The 3,575-nt window shown below is 38.4% G+C and overlaps 1 protein-coding gene and 1 pseudogene across 1 annotated transcript in view; one reads left to right on the top strand and one right to left on the bottom strand.

Moving 5' to 3' along the window:
* LOC106872255 (apoptosis-inducing factor 3) overlaps positions 1-3,575 on the top strand; it is a 115,028-nt gene that overhangs the window by 25,074 nt on the left and 86,379 nt on the right. The gene's annotated exons all lie outside the window — the stretch shown is intronic.
* LOC128250157 (5S ribosomal RNA) lies at positions 1,689-1,807 on the bottom strand (annotated as a pseudogene).

Raw genomic sequence — 3,575 nt, 5'->3', positions numbered from 1 at the left:
GAACCTGTGGAAGAGGTAGACCCAGGAAGACATGAGGCAAGGTGGTGAAGCATGATCTTTGGATGTTGAGTTTGATGGAGCCAATGACAAGTGATTGAGACATTTGGTGATTTGCTGTGCTTGAGAAGACTTGTCAAGCCAAGTGATATCATAGTTGAGGACAGTGCTGGTGACACATAAAAGGCACCCACTACACTGTTAGAGTGGTTGGCATTAGGAAAAGCATCCAGCCATAGACACCAAGCCAAAATCAGACTAGAGCCTGTTACAACACCACAGAGTGGAGGCACATGGCTTGGTGGTAAGGGTGTTGGACTCATGATCGTAAGATTGTGTCTTTGTGACTGTGTCTGTCCCCCTACCACTGCTTGACAACCGGTATTGGGGTGTTTACATCCCCATAACTTAGTGGCTCAGCGAAAATAACTGCTAAAATAAGTAGTGGGCTTAACAAAAAAACAAGTACTAGTGTTGATTTATTCAACTAAAAATTCTTCAAGGTGGTGCCCCAGCATGGCCACAGTCTAATGACTGAAATAGATAAAAGATAAAAGACACACGCACATGCGCGCGCACACACACACACACACACACACACACACACACATACACACACACACACAGCTAATGAAGTTATGTAATTGATGTTCCTTTGTCATTCATTAATTGATATTACACTCTGTAGTTGCCTAATACTTTTATTCAAATGCATATTGAGAACTAATAACTCATCATTACTAACAATATGCCTAAGCAAAATCATGCATGTGTGTGTGTGCGTGTATATGTGTGTATTCGTGCATGTGTGTGTGCACAAAAACAGACAGAGGGAGGTGGTACAGGAGGATTGTATGCATGTCAGACTGATACAAAAGATGTAACAATAGGAATATGTCAATGGGAACAACCTAAATATTTTGACACTTTCAATCAATTAATTTGACTTTTGAAAATCAGAAGCAGAAACTTGTCAATTAGGCTCTGTTTAATTTTAGGTGTGACAGTACGACCAGTTTAATGCCAAACTGTGGAATGTTTCCCTTTGTTAACACATGATTCAAGGCACATGGCTCAGTGCTTAGAACGTGGGGCTCACAATCATGAGGTAGTGAGTTCAATTCCCAGACCAAGCTGTATGTTTTGTTCTTGAGCAAGACACTTTATTTTCACATTGCTTCAGTTCACTCAGCTGTAGAAATGAGTTGCAACGTCACTGGTGCCAAGCTGTATTGACCTTTGCCTTTCCCTTGGATAACATTGGTGGCATGGCAAGGAGAGACTGGTATGCATGGGCAACTGTTGGTCTTCCATAAACAAACTTGCCTGGACTTATGCCTCAGAGGGGAACTTTCTTGGTGCAATCCCATGGTCATTCGTGACCGAAGGGGGTCTTTGCCCTTCATCCTTTTACACAGGATTTAAATTACTTGGCTACGTGGATTATGATGAATAAATAAATATTTTTTTTCATTGTCTGATTTTGTATTTTAGGTCAAGAAGTATTTCATCTTTTTATTTGGTTTCTAACAAGTCTGCCCTGCTTCTTATTCCTCTTCACACAGCTAACTGCATAGTGAAGTAATCAGCTCTCATCCAGTTTAACCATTTTGTTACCATATTTATTCTTTCATTTGTTTCATTCAGTTGAGTGTGGCCATGCTGGAGCACCACCTTGAAAAAGTGTGAGATGCTTACAGCACCTAGGTTTCTCAAGTGGTCACTCATCTAAGTACTAACTAGGCTCAATGTTGCTTAACTTCGGAGATCAGACAAGAACCAGTGCATTCAATGTGATATAGCCATAAGCATTTCTCCATATTTCTGTGGAAATACACTGCTCTTGTTTCAATTAACTTTGGAAATAATGAAGAATTTAGTAAAATAACTTTTGTCATTACAATGTTGGTTTAAGGAACATAAATCAGCATGAAAGTTTTTTTTTTTGTTTTTTTTTTTTCATTTGGACTACTTTCAGATTACTTAAATGTGTTGTTGTTGGCACTCCGTCGCTTACAACGACGAGGGTTCCAGTTGATCTGATCAACGGAACAGCCTACTCATGAAATTAACGTGCAAGTGGCTAAGCACTCCACAGACATGTGTACCCTTAACGTAGTTCACAGGGATATTCAGCATGACACAATGTGACAAGGCTGGCCCTTTGAATTACAGGCACAAAAGAAACAGGAAGTAAGAGTGAGAGAAAGTTGTGGTGAAAGAGTGCAGCAGGATTCACCACCATCCCCTGCTGGAACCTCGTGGAGCTTTAGGTGTTTTCACTCAATAAACACTCACAACGCCCGGTCTGAGAATCGAAACCGCGATCCTATGACCGCGAGTCCACTGCCCTAACCACTGGGCCATTGTGCCTCCACTACTCAAATGTAATACTTCTTTATTCACATTGTTTTGAATTAATCAAGCATTATCTTGTAGTTTTGAGGAGTCCAATCATGTAATTGTTAATTTTTAAAATGACATTTTAGCATAGGTATGATGGACCAGACCTAGTCAGTTTGAACATAAAACAGGTTGACTACTTGGACCAGATATGGCTGGTTTAAATGCTAAAGGATTAAAACAGGTAGTTTGCATCATAAAAATAGAAATGGTCTGAAGCATACTGGTATGAAAACTACATTTCTGTTAATATCCTCAAGAAAGGCTTAAAACACAACAATAACCGGTTTCCTCTATCAGCTATAAATTTAAGAAATTGTTATAAACTGCTATTGTTTCTTATAAAATGATGCCATTTCTTTGATAGGATAGTGTTTATTTCACATAACATTAATGAATTTGTTAAATATAGGCTTGATTATGTGAATATAAAATTTGCTTTTGTATCACATGGCTCTGTAATACCAAGTTCTTGTTCATTGGGTCTTTTACAGTATATATATATATATATATTATCATCATCATCAATTAACGTCCATTGTCCATGCTGGTATGGGTTGGACGGTTTGACCAAGGCTGGTAAGCTGGAAGGCTGTACCAGACTCCAGTCTGAATCAGTTCAGCATGGCTTTCTATGGCTGGATGCCCTTCCTAACACCAACCACCCTGTGAGTGTAGTGGGTGCTTTTATGTGCCACTGGCATGGGTGCACTTTGTGTGACACCAGTATTTGCCATGACTGCAATTTTGCTCAGCTTGATGGGTATATATATATATACGTTTAGGATTTTGTGTTGCAAGATCCCTGATGTAAAACCATGTATTGAAACAGATATTGTTATATTTCAGGATGGTCTTTTTTTTTTTTTGTTGTCAAATAAACGCATGCACTATATATTCGTTCTTCACCCATTTATTACTGTTCTTATTTTAGCATAAGAACAGTAATAAACAAGTGAAGAATGAATATATAGTGTGTGTGTGTTTAATTGGGAAAAAAAATGAATAAATACCCATCCCGAAATACGATATATATATATATATATTGATAGGAAAGACAACAAAAGAAAGAAAGAGACCTCGATATTATGTAAATAGAAGAATTTACCTGTAAAAATATGTGACAATTATTTGGTAGCCATGATAAAACTCCAAGTTTTGGATGCCGGGCGGAA

Source organism: Octopus bimaculoides, chromosome 1, assembly GCF_001194135.2.
Source record: "Octopus bimaculoides isolate UCB-OBI-ISO-001 chromosome 1, ASM119413v2, whole genome shotgun sequence".
NCBI classification, from domain to species: domain Eukaryota; kingdom Metazoa; phylum Mollusca; class Cephalopoda; order Octopoda; family Octopodidae; genus Octopus; species Octopus bimaculoides.
This window is presented reverse-complemented; position numbering and strand designations above follow the sequence as displayed.